At 49.1% G+C, this 15,330-nt stretch overlaps 1 protein-coding gene across 2 annotated transcripts in view; it reads left to right on the top strand.

The window, feature by feature from the left end:
- Positions 1 to 1,031: 1,031 nt before the first annotated feature.
- The window catches only part of LARGE1 (LARGE xylosyl- and glucuronyltransferase 1), a 602,024-nt gene continuing 587,725 nt past the window's right edge, over positions 1,032 to 15,330 (top strand). The window contains exon 1 of one of the 2 annotated variants that reach the window (XM_082634480.1): positions 1,032 to 1,493. The gene's annotated coding sequence lies outside the window, so the exon portion shown is untranslated. The remainder of the gene's footprint in view (positions 1,494 to 15,330) is intronic. The other variant, XM_082634479.1, reaches the window with a different exon arrangement.

Here is a 15,330-nt window from a genome sequence, read left to right as displayed (position 1 = left end):
AGGAAGAGTGGACAGTCTGCATGGCCTTGCGAGCCTGCAAGAGTCTCTACGGCAGCAGCTGCGGACCCGTCCCGCTTCCCTTCCCCCTCTTTCCGCGAGGCTCGCCAAGCCCGAGGCGGCCGGGAGCGGCCGGGGTGGGGGGAGAAGGGCGGGGAGCTCCCAGCTTGCTCGCTTTCTTCCCGACCCGGGCCATAATCCCGGCTCCGGGTGTTGCTTCCGCCTGCGTGTGAGCGAGCTGAAGAAACAGAAAGGAGGAGCCTCGCCGGGGGGCGGGGCCTAGGCGGGGGCGGCCTCTCGGTCCGCGCGGCTGAGGCGCCTGCCATTGGCCGGCCGCGCCGTCACGGGGTGGGGGCGGGCGGCGAGGCGGGCGCCGGCCCCGCCCCCGCTCGGAGCCCGGCCCGGGCTTGCGGTCCCCCCCAGCTGCACAGACATGACACAGACACACTGTCACTGCAGCTGCTGAGCGAGCCCGGCGCTTTGGGCACGCGGCGGCGGGGCTAGCCTGAACCCCGGACCCCAGAGCTCGCCCGCCCGCCCTCCCCACCGCCGCCCCCCGCGCGGCGGCCCCCGCCTGCCCGGGCGCGGGAGGCGGGGATCGCTCGCCGGCTCCGGCCAGTGGCGCCCGGCTGCCGGCGGCGGCTGCAACAGCCGCCCGGCTCCGAGTGCCGGGCGCTCGGGGAAGCCGGCGCGTTTCGGAGGCGGCGGCGGCCGAGGCCGGCGAGCGCTCCCGGCGGCACCGGGGCCGCCCTCCTCGGTTCCCTGCACGCACCGCGCTGTGCCCCGCCTCCGCTCCGGTGACCTTCCCGGGGCGTCTTCCCCGGCCCCGCGCCCCCGGCCCCGCGCCCCAGGCCGGGGCGAGGGCCTCTCCAGCGCTTCCTTACCGCGGAGCCGCGGGCGGGCGGCGCAGGCCCGGGGGGAGGGGTCGCCGAGGCCGGCTGCAGCGCCCCCCCCGCCTCCGCGCTCTGTGCTCGGCCGGGCCGGACCGCCGCTGCCCCGCCGCCGCGCGGGAGCCCGGGAGCCCGGGAGCCCGAAGCTGGGGGCGCGGCCGCGCTCGCCCAGCCGGGCTGGGAGCGGGCAGGCCCTGCCCTGAAGGGGCGAAGCGGCGGGGAGCGCGGGAGGTGGATCTGGCCCCGGCGGCCGCCCGGCGTCTCTCACAGCGCCCCCTCCCCGGGCTCAGACCGAGGCGAACCCAGGCCCCTGCCCATGCGGGGCGCCCCGGGCTCCGTAGAGTCCCCGGGGCAGGGAGCAGCTCCAGGCAGCAGCGCCGGAGGGAGAGGAAGACGGGACTGTGCTCAGCTCCGGCGGCCCGGACCTTCCCCGTCGCGTTGGGAGGCGGGGGCCGCCCCGAAGTCTGCGCTTGTCACCGCCGCTCGGACTAGGGCAGCGCCTGCTGGGACCCCGACCCGGAACCCCTGCGCCTCGTAGGTGGCAGCGCCGCGGCGCCACCCAGCTCCTCCGCGGTCTCCCTCTGCCTGGCGGCAGTCACGGCCAAGGTAGGAACCCCGGGGTTGCGAGAGAGCCGCCGCGGGGGCGCCCTGGTGAGCGGTGCCGGACAAGTTCTCCGAACCTGTGGCTCGTACCCCCGGTACTCGGGATGCTGGCGAAGAGAGAGGGAGTGAGGGCACAGCTTCTGCCGCCTGGGCCCGGAGCCCTGGAGAGGCTGGAGGTAGAAGTCGCCGAGTTTCTGATGTCCCCCAGGACCCGTCCCAGGGCCTGCCCTGCTCCTTAGGCTCATGGGCTGCTAACTGAGAGCGAGGAGGAGTTTCCCGTTAACACCAGGAGGCGATGTCGACCTCCCTCCCCCACAGCTTGCTGGCTGTGAGCACGTGTGCTTTGGGGGAACCTGCTATGTTTAGAGCTGTCCCTTTGGGCAGTCCCCACCTGCCTTTCCTGGCGTGATGCTGTGAAGAACTTTTCTTTGCTCCTTGTTGCAGAGTCGAGGCCGATTTGGGATGAGAGCCACAGCTTGCGAGTCTCTCTATTGGACAGAGCGGTTGGGTGGCAGCGATAGCAGTAGAGAGGAAACCCAACCAGTGTCAGTCCTGCTGGACAAAGCTGCTTGTGATGAGTGGTCACTGGGTAGCGATCTAGACAGTCTTGTGAAAGTCACTGTTTCTGAAGGGTGGAGTGACTGACTCCAAAGTTTGTGCATCCTTAAGTTATTTTGCTCAATGCCTTATTACTGTCTTTAAAATTTTACTCTTAAGGAACCTCAGTCCTGCAAGCCTACCCTTGCCCGTTTGAAATTTATTAAACCTGTGAGCTTTCCCTGGAACGATCTGATTTTAAATGGGTCACTTAGGAGGGAACAGATTGTCTCTCCTGCACTGAACCATCCCCCCGGGTGACCCTGTTTAATGGGGATGGATTTTTTTCGTCCCTGAGCCGACGTACCTCGGTTGAGCAGGTTTTTGCTGAATTCTGAATCTGTGAATTTTGTCACTCGGTCCATTAAAATGATCTCCCAAGGGAGCAAAATAGCAGCTTACACTTTGCGTGAATGTCACAGGAAGTTTTACAGGGTCTTATGTAAGTGCCGCAAGAGAGGGCTCAGGCTTCTGCTTCCTTCATGGGCTGGGGGTGGGGATGGGGAAGGGGTGGCAGGTGGACGTTCCCCTTCCCTAAATTGCAGGTGCCATCCCTCTCTGGCATTGGTGGAAACCCAAAGTGCTTATTCACTCCCTGCCAGCATGCAGTCACTTCAGGTTAATTTTCCTCCTCACCTCTCCCGTCTTACCACCTCAGGAGTCAGCTTTGGTAGACTTAAGATAAGGGAAGGTTCTAAATTAGGAAAGGAACACGTGGAGGTTTCTCTTCTCATGTCTCACAAAAGGGTGACATGAATGAATTACTCACGGGCATGGTGGGTCCTCACTGGGGATTAAAAAAAAAAACTGGCTTGAAGGTTTCACACATCTCTTAGTGTACCTTTATTTTTCAGGAGTACACTTTAGTGAAAATTGCTTGAGGGAACACACATTTATCGAGCCTGGCCCTGTTAATTCCAAACTGGGAAGAGAACTAATTGGAACAGAGAGGCAAAATCGTTAAGATTTAGATCTTAGTGGGTTTTTGAGAATGGCTGGGAAAGGAAACCAGTCTCGCTAGTGGTATAGAGAGGTTTTTAAAGAAAAGATGGTATCGCTCTGGAGTGGGTGGAAGTTGCTAACAAGTATAGGCCCTCTGGCTTCACTGAATGAAGTGTGCTGGGTTGGGGGTTAACTTTTTGGCGTGGGATAATGCAGATTCTTTTGCCTTTTAAAACATAACTAGAAGGGCCTTGGGAATGAAATGAAAGGTTTTTCCACCTCATCGTAGGTCCCAGGAGTGCTTCCACCTCTTGGGAAGGAGGTGAAGGTTTCCTGTGGTTCTGGGTTCCTGAGCTGTGCTTGAAAGTTGATGCAGCAGTGTCTCCATCTTTCAGCCACCTACAGTGGCAGGACACTAGGGGGGACTAGTTCTGTATTCCACCACTGATGAACCTGTGTTACAAAAGGCTGTGGTTTATCTTGAAGGCTCAGGAACCTAACTTTTTGCTACCCAATGCATGCTTGCACTAATGAGTGGGTTCCAAATGCTTAAGCGATGGGCCTGCTTACATCTAAAGTGTCATTTGGGCAGCTCAGAACAGGTTAACTGCAAAGTATTATGTGAGACTGAGCAGGCTCAGTGATAATCTCTAAGTAAGTGAGGGCTATAAATTTTGGGGAGACAGAACCTCCTGCAAACTCCATCCTTTGGGTATTAGACCGTGCTAACTCTAAGTTCCCTGGGGGTTTGTAATCAAAACTCCCCCCTTTGGTTTTTGGGCTGCACATCTGCCATCTTCATAAAATCATGTTACCTCCATTCTAGATGGAGTCTAGAACTGACTCCATTAAGCTTAAAATTTCTCACTGTTATCCCCTTAAAAGTACATACCTTGTATTTATACAGATGTAACGTAACATTTGGCAGTGTGGTTGCGCTTTCATCTCAGATGCTGTCTCTGCACTTTCAACGGTATTAAATCATTAGTGTCTAGGTGTCTTCCAGCAGAAATTGAAGATAATTCTATTTCCGCTGAAGAACAAAGCCGCAAGGCCCAGGCTTACCCACCGTGGCCAAGTCTTATCAAAGCTGACTCCAGAGGTGGGCAGACAGGAAAGGTTGGAGAAAGAGTGTAAGAAGAGACTACCCAACTCAGAATACTGGCACGAAGAGAGGCAGATGTCGCCAAGATTTAGGACTTCCTGGATTCTTATATATATATATATATATATATATATAATTTTTTTTTTTTTCTCCGGTATGTGGGCCTCTCACCGCCGCGGCCTCTCCCGTTGCGGAGCACAGGCTCCGGACGCGCAGGCTCAGCGGTCACGGCTCATGGGCCCGGCTGCTCCGCGGCATGTGGGATCTTCCCGGACCGGGGCACGAACCCGTGTCCCCTGCATCAGCAGGCGGACTCTCAACCACTGCACCACCAGGGAAGCCCAAGACTTCCTGGATTCTTAAAGACCCAGTGCAGCATATAGAGTTAGACTCAGCATTTGGATCTGTGAATCTGCATGAGTTATTACATTTCCTAGAACTCTGGAGTCTGGTAGACTGCATTTGTGATCCTTTACTCATATGTATAGTGCATATTTAGGTACTTTGAGGAGACCTTTTGTTGTGGCATAAGGAAGTGGTCAGCATAAAGCTTTATTTCAGTTATCGAAGGCTTTGTAGATTGATTGTCATAGGCGCAGTATAGCCAAGGGGTTAGAGATTATAACAGGAGAATGCTATTAAATTTTCCATTGAGCATCAGTTAGTGAAAACTGGTCATGGGGAATTTATATACTGTGATCTTAAGGCATGAATGAAATCTTGTGAATTTCAAGGAAGCCACATGGCAGAGGTCAAGGAAGAAAGTGACTCAGGATCCTGGCCTTCCTTAGGGTCCATGAATAAGGTGAAGGTGTCTTTGCAGCCAGAGATTCTCAGAGAGTGGGGAGCACATGGGGCCAGGGCTGTAAGACCCAGGGGACTGAGAACTCCAGGCACCCTGTCATTGACACCCCTTGGCGATACAGCCACCTCACGGGATCTGCTAGTGTTGATGAGGCTTTGCGGTTGTGCTCCAGAGCATTTGACATTGAGAGGTACTCAGGTCCTCTGTTCCTCCCTGACCACATTGACATGCGGAGAGACTTTTCTCCTTTTAACTTAGCAAGTAACAACTGAATGTCTATTATGTGACAGACGCCATGCTCTGTGTAGAGGCTGCAGAGGGTCCACGATTAGTTTATAGTCTTTTGGGGGCAGGCAGACGTTGAACCATTGCTGTGAGCTGCTCATGTACAGGTTTGTTCAAAGTAAAACCTTGAGTTTGCCAGGATAGTAGAACAGGAGGGAATCCCATGCAGAAAGAACAGCATGGAAACCTTAAAATATGTAGTGTGAATGGAGAACAGTCAGTAGTGTGGCTGGAAGATGGGCTGTTCTGGAAGAGGAAAGCTTGCTGTTAGCAGGGAAACAATTTAATAGGATTCCTAGTTTCATGCTCTGTGTGTTCAAGCCGTGGCAAGAATGTTGGCTGGATAAGCTCCAAGAGTACCAGTTGATTATCCCACATTGTTATTACAAACAGAAAAGGACATTTTTTTTCGTCCTTTATCCTTCTATATATAGCATGTTGCCTGTTCTTTAAAAACCTATTAGCAACGCAAATAAAGAAAGGGTCACTTATCAACCCTAAGTCTGCCCTCTTGTGTATGTGAATTACATCTGGGGCTTTCACTACGTGATTATGCAGCAGTGGGAGAAATGACAAAGTTACTTGACAAATGATAGAGTGGCGGAGGGACACAAATTTTCCCTGTGAGAGTGTGTTCTATGTTGTCATATTTACTTCTGGGTAAAGTTATGGCTGCAGTTAACATTTGAACAAGGTTCTTCTGTTTGAATCATCTCAGTTCTGGCCTCAACTTTCTTTGCTGTTGGAAAAGGAAGAGTTTTATAGTTTTGAGGATGGGTATGGGCCTGCCTATGTGTGTGTTTTGTGGAATGAGGAAACTATGAAATAAGGAAGAGATGCAACGATGTAATGGCCAGAGGATATTAGAGAGAATGGAAAACTGCAGTTGTTGGAGCGATCCCCAGGGTCAAATATATTTAGTTTTTCTGAAACGGGAGCCAGGAGGACAGTGGAGGTAGAAGAAGCCCCAGTGTGTGTGTGTGTGTGTGTGTGTGTGTGTGTGTTTGTGTGTGTGTGTGTGTGTGTTTATTTTGTCTCTGTCATCCTTCCCTGAGTTGAGTTGACTGATAGGCAGGGTGGTATAAGTAAAATCTGGAGATCTGCGTTCTCATCTTGCATCATCCTATGCTAACTTGCTGTGTGACCTTAGAATACATCTTGACCTCTCTGGGCTTCAGGTGCCGTCTCCAAACTTCAGTGCGTTTTTCGTCTTGTAACTAGGAATGTAGAGGCTCAGAGAAAGGGCTTGCCTAAGTTAGTGGCAAAGCTCAGACTATTTAGGTTTTCTAGCTTTCCAGCTCTGAAATGGGAAGAGGCCCGACCAGTTCCAAGGTATACTCTACCTCGCAATATCAAACACTACAGGTATGCAGTGCTGAAGAGAAGAACCACAAAGTCTTCTCTGTGTTGGTTGTAGATTCTGTAGACTTGTAGATTGCATTAGAACTTCTCTGATACCTTAAGCCATTCATAAGCAGCTGGGCTTGCTTGCTAACTTCTTATGTATTGTGGAAACCCGTGGGTTTGGGAATGTTACCTACTCTTTGAGAACTGCTTGAGGATGATGTGCTTTGTGATAAAAAGCAGTGCTGAAAATTTTAATTGTTTCCAAATTAAGTCAATGAAAGCTGAATTGAGCCTGTGGTATTCTGCAAAGCCTGGGCTCTAAACAGGGAAAGGGGAATCTTCTCATTTTGCCAGGGAGGTTACCTCGTAGGGGGAGCCGGGGGGTGAGTGTGAAGGGAGGGATGTTGGGAAGAAAAACAGATTCAGAAAAGCAGTTGTGTAAAAGTACAAGTCAGGAAAATTGCAAACCGACTCAATTTTATGCCACCAAATTTGTGTTGCTAGAGAGAGGCTTCCTCACCATTCTGGCACTGATGCTGTCCTGGGTGGAGAGGGCAGTGCTTATTGGAAAGAGGAGATTTGAAGTTAAGTACAATTATAAATGTAAGGTTTGTGACATTATTATTTCAACATTGAAGCTAAGCATAGGAATGGCCTGTTTTAGGAGAATTTTTCACTCTTCAACTGTTTATTCCATAATTGAAGCTAAGTGTAAGAATGCCCTATTTTAGGAGAATTTGGCTTATAAATCTTATTTTAAAAGCAAATAATTTAAGAGAAGTAATTGTTTGGGGTACAAAAGGATTTTTATTTTACAAAAAGGATTCATAGCAAGCATCTTTTTAATAGCTAGTCCCTTAATTGTATTTCAGGTTATTTGATTAACGCAGTCATGATGGATGCTTTTGGGAGCCTTACCTGTTACAGAAAACCAAGGGTTTTTCAAATATAAACTTTTCCATGTTTTAACAAATAACTCACCGGGTTCACCTGCCAAGGAGGCTAATATTGAACCGTGTTACAGAAAGAAGGACAGTAGTTACATAAACTTTGTAACCACTGACAGACCACGTGGTGTTACTTTGCTCACTTACTGGGGGCAGGTTTCTGGTTTAACCACTGTTCATCCTGGAGATTGCAGTCATGAGTACCACCTGTATGAGTTCCTCAGTCACCCTCACATTCTGCCTCTAAGGATATATCAGGAACAGAAGTGGTTTAAAAAGGAAATCAGGTAAGCGTTTCTAGGATTCTGAGTTTTCCTAGTTTCAGAGACACGGAATTAATTTTGTTCCGCCTAAGTATATGGTAGAGGCAATATGCATGAGATATTTACAGAAAAAACCCTCGAAATTGTGCTCGCTCACGAAATATCTAGGGCTTTTGGTTTTTTTGTTCCTTCATCTCTTGTGAAAGTTTCCAAAAAAGAATTGGTTCTAGGAATGAAAGAAAATGTAAGCGTTTAAGGCTCCAGAGGTAATTTTGGGTAACCTGGAGTGGTAGATAATCACAGACTGGGGCTAGAATGGGAAGTGCAGCCTCACCCATGATTTTAGCCGCTTTCGTCGCATTATGGGGCTGCGCTTTGGACGCGCAGCAAACGCACATGGAGATGGAGCCCTGGCTACTGGGCGAGGCTTGCTCTTAATAGAGTCCTTTTTTGACATACCCAGGCCAATTGGGAAGAAAGGACTTCCTGATCTTTCCAGCTCTCCACGGTAGCATTAGAATTTAGGGGAATTTACAGCAGAACACAGGCATGAGGGGAATTCATTCTTCCTCTTTTTTTTTTTCTTTTTAATTTAAAATCAGTAGTGAATCATGTGGACTCTTCAGTGTTGTTCTGTGACTAGAGACTGCCTTGATGCATTAAACACATGTTTGTTATTATTAAGGTTAACATTTTTGTGGCTAACTGGGAACCATTCCCTCCCCGCTTTTGTTTCCAGAACAGTTGCGTAGGTTCTTAATCTGCCAACACTGTTTGTGTACCAGCCTCCTTGGCTGATGTCAGCTCTCATCCGGGAAGGGAATGGTATTTTGTGGTTGTCCGGGGAGCTAAGAGAGGCGCAACCCAAGTGATAAGCAGGATGGGGCTTTTCTTGCTTCCAGGCATGGTGCCTGGTACTTAGTAGGTCTGCACTGAATAAACAGTTGTGTCCACACAGAATGATTTGCGTTCCAGAGTTGTGTTTCCAGCTCCGGGGTGGGGGTGATGGGGAGGGAGAGGTGAGTTGATCCCAGCAGACTCACAGCCTGGGACTCCTTCAGACCTCTCCCGAAAGCTGTTATTTTAAAAATGTGAAGGACATTTCAGATCAGCGAAATGAATTCTCTTAGGGATTCATTGTTGTGGTTCAGACATTGACGGCTTTGTAAAAAGGCAAGGAAAGTACAATCCTGGAATGCGGCGTGTGTTTCCTTTCCTCTGAGTTTGTAGGGCTTTTGACTTATCTGGCCTGGGAGGAGGGAGCAGGCTCTCATGCTTGTTCGTGTGTGCATGTCAGGGCGCCTTGAAAAGCATCTTAAATACCTCAGGATGGATTGTGGGCTATGATCTTTCCGGCACCGGTGATGAATGTGCAGTGACTTAGATGTGGATCGGGCCAGGGCTCCCACGTTCAGAGGACGAAGTGAGCCCGAGAAAACAGGGGGACTCGAGTGCTTTTCATCCAGTAGGAAGGACTCTCCTCTCTGCCATCTTGGCATCTTCTCCCCCTTCTCTGTTGGTGCGAATCCTTCCCGCCTGGGCTTTGTAAGTACTTATGGATGCCTCCTCCATAAGTGGAAGGCAGATCTGTGCTGTTGAGACAGCGCGGGGGCTGCAGGAGACCCTTGAGCCCGCTCGACCTTCATTTCACAGCTCTGGAAACTAAGGCTGAGGAGGTCGAGAGAATTATCCAGAGGGGAGGCAGGTCCAGAGCCCCTGCTGCCTGACCACCTTATGTGGCCCAAGGCTCCACTCTGCCTCCTCACGCCCCCTGCTTTCTGGTTGTCTGTTCTCTGCTCCCTGCCCTTCCATCCAGCATACTCGACTTCAGTCTTTTCCTCACACACGTTCTTCGTGCTCTGCTTTTGTGCCAGGTGCTCTTCTGTTTGATCATTTTGTGTCATTTCATCTTTACGGTAACCCTACGAGGTGGGTGGTCTTACTCTTCCATTTTCCAGGTATGGAAGCTGAGGCTTGCCCAAGTCACACAGCTGTGGAGCGTGGAGCCGGGACTTGACTCACAGCTGTTCTGCCTCCTCTGTCTGCTGTCTCTGTGCTGACCTGGTCCCTAGTCAGAATCTCTGCTTCCTGCCTACAGGCCCTATACACTCTGTCTCCTTGGTTAACATCTACTAAGCCAACATTCACTCATCAGCCAACATTCATGAAACTCCTGCTCTGAGAGGTGTCGGCTTGACATCAGGAGCAGGGAGGTGAGGAAATCACCTGCCTGCGTCATCTAGTAGCCTCGTCTCGGTGAGGGAGGTAAATACTAATAAAGACGTGCACAGGGCAGTGGGCACTGTGTCTTGGTAGCATTATGCTTGAGGGAATCAAAGAAGGAGAAAGTATTAGATTGGGTCTTGGTGAATAGGAGCTGGAAGGATAGAGTGAGAGGGAGCATCACCTAAAACACCCCAAAGGCCATGCTTGTTCCCTTCTACTTGGCGTTGTCAATATCTGTATACTTTCCCTATTCTTTTCCTTATGTGTAAGTGCCTTAAAGCCCTGGGACTGGGTTGCACCCATCCGGCTACACTTCTAGCACCTAGGAATCCTTCAATAAACATTTATTCAGTTAAATGGAAAGCCTTCTGTCCTTGCCTTCAAGCAACATAGTTAGAGAGATTGGGGGAAAAAACATGTGTGAGAGGTTAAACAACAATAGACGATTCAAGTGAACAGTTCAGAGCGACAGTGGGAATGATGTGGCAGTGCGGTGAATGTTTGTGGATTATTGGAACCCAAAGTTGATGGGAGATCAGAGGCGGGAGTTTACTTTAGCTGCTTAAAGGCAGTGGAGGTAGGATTTGCCTTGGGTCCTTGGACCCAGGATGATTAAGGTTTGAATGGAGGAGTTAAAGGGAGGTAGAGCTGCCAGCTTAGGTTGCCGAATGCACAAATATGAATTCTGGGCTTATAAAGTAAGTCGGCTTGGGTTTCCATCAGCTAGGAGCTGGAGGTGAAGTTGGCAAAGCTAGATTGGGGCCGTGGACTTTCGGAAGGCAGGGCGACTTTTGATCGGGAAGAGGGTGGACGCAAAGCTCTGTTTTAGGAAGACGAACCTAGTGGCAGTATCGGGGCCAGATTGGAGTGGGGAGAGATGGTAGCTGGGAGGTCGCTGAAGAGGCTTTTGTACTAGTTCAGATATGAAGTTCTAAAGGCCACTGAGCTAGAACTGGTACAGGCGGATGGAAACAGGGAAGCTTGGGGATTTCCTCTGATCCCAGTCATTGGTACTGAAGTCCGAGATGGTTTTCATTGCCCACTGGAAAGCGGCCTCACTGGAATGAGGTCTGCTTGTGACACCAGCACTAGTTCTTAGAATGGCACTTTCTCCCTTGGCCGGGCTGGGCGTGGGGATGGGGCTGGGCTGAAAATGTCCTCTCCGCAGCCTCTCTCGTCGGGGGTTTGTTCAGATGAGCCCAGGGCGATAGAACAACCTTTTTACCTAGTCTAGGATGACACCCAATAAGGGGTAGAATGTAGAAAATTCTTCTCTTCCTCATGAGTGGTTCCCAAAGCAGCTGTGGAGGGCCAAGAGCGAAATTATTGGAACTCTGACACGTGGGCTCCGGATCCACCTTAAAAGTGAAGCTGGGCCATGCTTCCCGTGACTGGTGGTGTGTCTCCGCCCGAGGAGGGCCTTGCTGAGAGACTACAGTACACTCTTTTCAGGAATGTGGAGTAAGCCATTCTGGATAACAGAATTTTTCAAATAGGATAGTCCAATTCCTTATAGGGAGTCTTTATTTTGAATCTTTAAAGAACGAGGGCTTTTCTAGGATGTTCTGTGTATTTACCCTCACTGGCTCACTCTCAGCCACTGGAAAACATCCATCTTTCTTATCAGGACACACAAAGCTTGTTGTGCACTGGCCCCTGCCTCTCTCTGCAGCCTCATCTTCTCTTGCCAACCGCACGCACCACCCACCAATCCCCAACTCATTATTTTCCTTCTTTACTGCTTATTTTCCCCCAAATCTGCCAAGCTGTGCACCTACCTCTCCTTCTGGCTGATAAGCTCTTTCCCTCTTTATTTGCTTGGGATACTTCTGTTTTTCCTTCAAAACACAGTTCAGGCGGTCTTTCCTTCAAGCTTCTCCTGATACTGGGCGCTGAACTGTGTCTGTCCTTGGACTGGCTCCTCCTGCTGTGCTTTTCTGCACCGTGTTTCCCGAGCTTCCAGATAGCTGGCTTGCCCGGAGTGTGGGAGCCCTTCAGTAAAGATGGCATCTCATGGCTCTGGGGAGTCTTCAGTGTTTTATTACTGTCTGCCTGTACCATGCTGTCTACCCTGTAAGTGGTGGGTGGTGGTGGTAGTGATTTTGGATTGCACTGAACTTGCTGTTCAGGCATAATACAACCTTTTCTAGTTGAACCTTGAGTATTATGCTGTACTTCAGGGGTATTCCTGAATCTAAAGAATGCATGCCCCTTTGCTAATGACCAGATGGTGGTGGGCCATCCCTGGGGCCCATTGATGCCTTCAAGGAATGTGGTGCAGGTGGTGGAGGAGGTGGAGAAGGAGGGGGAGGGGGAGGAGGGGGAAGGGGATGAGGAGGAGGAGGAGGAGGAGGCGGGGGAGGCAGGGGGGTGGGGGGGAGGAGGAGGAGGTGCCTTTGCTGCCTTTCCTGCTCTCTCCTTGCTGCATTTCTCTGCTTTTTCCATTTTCTCAGATCTTCAACCTCCTCGTTCCTCTCCTCTTAGGCTTTTTTTTTTTACAAATTTATTTTATATATTTGGCTGCGTTGGGTCTTCGTTGCTGCGTGTGGGCTTTCTCTTGTTGCGGCGAGTGGGGGCTACTCTTCGTTGCAGTGTGCGGGCTTCTCATTGCGGTGGTTTCTCTTGTTGCAGAGCATGGGCTGTAGGCACCTGGGCTCAGTAGTTTTGGCTCGTGGGCTCTAGAGCGCAGGCTCAGTAGTTGTGGCGCACGGGCTTAGTTGCTCCGCGGCATGTGGGATCTTCCCGGACCAGGGCTCGAACCCGTGTCCCCTGAATTGGCAGGCAGATTCTTAACCACTGCGCCACCAGGGAAGCCCTCCTCTTAGGCTTTTTAAACCCTGCTGGAATCATCGTCAGACAATCTAAAACACATCCTTTCTTCAAGTGTTTGATTGAAGGCCTTATCCTCAAGTGTTTTCTTTTTTCTGGTCGCGGTGTTGGCCCCTAGATACTGATGGAGACTTTGACTGTGGTGTCTGTTTACTAGGCTTAATACCACTCCACATTCCTAGAGAACCCATTGCAGAATTGCAATTATTATTGATTGAGAAATTATCAAACAGTGACGGGGAGTGGCTAGGGAGGACTGGATGAATTTGTGCAGAAGCTCAGCATCAGCGCCCAAAGACTCTTTGCTGGATAAGCACATGTTTATGTTGGATATTTATTATTGCCTCTGGTATTTGTGAGGTCCATTTGGGTTTTTATTACACTGCCCTTGTAAGCCAGGCATTGGTGCTGCATGAGTAGGTTTGCTTAGTGAATCACAGAGGAGTGATAGATGAACCCTGGGCTTATCAGATGGTTTGTGTGATCCAGGTACTGTGCCTTATGAGCCTGTGCTTGGCATGGGCACTGATTACATGGTTCAGGAAGCCCTTCGCTTTTCCTGTGGGGGACGGACCTAATGCACACTGAAGGATGCTTTCTCTGGCTCGTACTTTTCGACATCTTCCTTTTCGTTCTGCTCGGGTTTATCCATAACTCCTGTTGACACAGCATTTTTGAGCTCATTAAATCTGTTAATGTGTGTGTAATGCTTGGGACAGGAGCTGGTACACAGAAAGCACTCCATACGTATTAGCTGTTGTAATTGATGTTTGTATTTAGAGCCTCTCCCTCACCCTTCTGGTGGTCGTGCTTGGTAAAATAAGAAAACAGCTCCCGGGATGAGGAAGGAGAACACCGACTTTCTCTGTTCAGCCCTGTCCAAAGGTCTCAGAAAGTTCACAGAAGCCCTGAAGGTAAAGGCAAACACTTGCCCGCTAATCACCCAAGGCCATTTTTCAGGAGCTTTTGGTCCACCTTGCTATCTACTCTCACTGGGATTTGGGCTCCAACTGGTAAGGTGGATGAGAGCCAGTGAAGGGTATAGGAAAGGACTCTTGGCAAGTTGTGATGAGCAGTATTTAAAATAACAGTAACATATTTGTTGAGGTATGATAATGTTGTAATTATGTTTTTTAAAAGACTATCTCTGAAAAAAATATAATGAAGTATTTATAGATGAAAAAAAATAATAATGGATTCCAAGTTTAAAAAAAAATAAAAAATAAAAAAATAAAATAAAATAACAGTAACAATAATAATGGGTGGTCACAAAGATAGCTCCCATTTATCAGTTGTTTCTTGTGTGCTTCTGAGAAGTGCTTGACGTGCACGGTGCTTTTTGTTCCTGCAGCACTCTGAGCTGCAGTTTCGTTTTATGGGGGAGGCAGCTGAGGTGCACAGAGGTTATTTGCCCACATGGTAAAGCCAGAGACGGGAACTCAGTTCTATCTCCAGAATAATTTCCTCTTAATCTCTGACCCATGATCCGCTAGGCCAGGTGTCTCAGCACTGGAATATACATAACCCTGGTGATACAGAGCCTTTCCTGGAGTATTGCAGCTGTGGATGGTTTTAAGGGAATCAATTTCCAGATTTTCGACGTCATATATGGACCCTTTCTTGAAACTGATTGGACTGAGACCACCCCTTTTCACAGTCATTTGTCCCTATTTTATAAAGGTACATCTCTTGCCCAACACTAATCTTGCTCACGTGCGTTGCTCTGAGTATAAAAACCTTAAGGGGCACTGAACAAAGGAACTGTGAAATTGGTGTGTGGGAACCTTCTAATCAAGGCACTTTACAAGGCTGCCCCTTTCCACATGCTTTTTTACTTGTTTAAACTTGGTGCTAGAAACAGGGCATACGGGGGCCCCTTTCTTATGCTAAGGAATGATATGAAATTTTCAGGTCTGAAGAAATAACTTGCTTTTAACTTTTTAAAATGAATGATGGGTATCAGATTGTTAGATTCTGTTTAAAAAATATGATGTGGAAGTTTTATTTTAAAATGCTCATGTTTACAATATGTTGGAAATTCTATTCTTAGAAGGTATTCAGTTTATGATGAAAACTTTAGACGTCAGCCTAAAAATAGGCAAGGTTTTCAAATTTCAGAATTAAAAAAAGCTTGCAGATAATTGTACTATACTTACCCCTAAGATACTGAAGTTCAGAGTGGAAATTCTGAAGTTGTTTTCTGCCACAGACCCTTCTGCACCAAAATATTATTTTTTCATAGAATTTCAGGGGCATCAGTGTCTCCTAAGCCTCCATCATTGCACTCCTGATTAAGCACCCTTGAAATGATAGGGAATTTCAGTAAAATGTAAACATAGTTTAAATTTTGATGAAACTTTTATATATGTAGTTAGACGTGTGATCTTGTATACTAGAGTGCCTTAGTGGCTCAGCAAGGACTGTTTCAGACATAACTGATAGAAACCCAATTGACACTGACATTAAAGAAAAAGAAATGGACTTTATCTGCTTC

This window comes from Mesoplodon mirus (genome assembly GCF_964341445.2).
Source record: "Mesoplodon mirus genome assembly, chromosome: 11".
Classification (NCBI taxonomy): Eukaryota; Metazoa; Chordata; class Mammalia; order Artiodactyla; family Ziphiidae; genus Mesoplodon; species Mesoplodon mirus.
Note: the sequence above shows the minus strand (reverse complement) of the source record. Positions and strands in the feature narration are given on the sequence as shown.